Source organism: Brassica oleracea, chromosome C3, assembly GCF_000695525.1.
Source record: "Brassica oleracea var. oleracea cultivar TO1000 chromosome C3, BOL, whole genome shotgun sequence".
Taxonomy (NCBI): domain Eukaryota; kingdom Viridiplantae; phylum Streptophyta; class Magnoliopsida; order Brassicales; family Brassicaceae; genus Brassica; species Brassica oleracea.
This window is the reverse complement of record NC_027750.1, coordinates 26,882,545-26,882,943: the sequence shown is the minus strand read 5'-3', so window position 1 is coordinate 26,882,943 and position 399 is coordinate 26,882,545.

Sequence of the window (399 nt, the reverse complement as noted above, 5' to 3'; positions counted from 1 at the left end):
TTTGACTTCATAATCAGTCTAAGACACTTAATAAGGGTTATATAAGTGTTATTCAAACCGCAAAATGTTGTTTTCGGTTCAAAAACCATACTTCCTTCCGAGGAAATTCCGAGGAACACTAGTTTTTCCTCGAAATTTCCTCGGAATATTCCGAGGCTTTTCCGAGGAAACAGAAACACTAAAAGAAAAGCCCTAAATCGTCGGAAAAGTCTCGGACTATTCCGAGGAAATCCCTAAATCTTATTATCCCTCGGAAATTCTACTCTGTTTCCGAGTCATCATCACCAGATGAATCTGAATCTGGATCTTGGTGAAACTCTCCAATCTCTGGTTCATCCTCTACGTGAACGACGGCTTCCTCTCCACAGTCGGTTAAATCGACTACAAGGCCAACTGCAG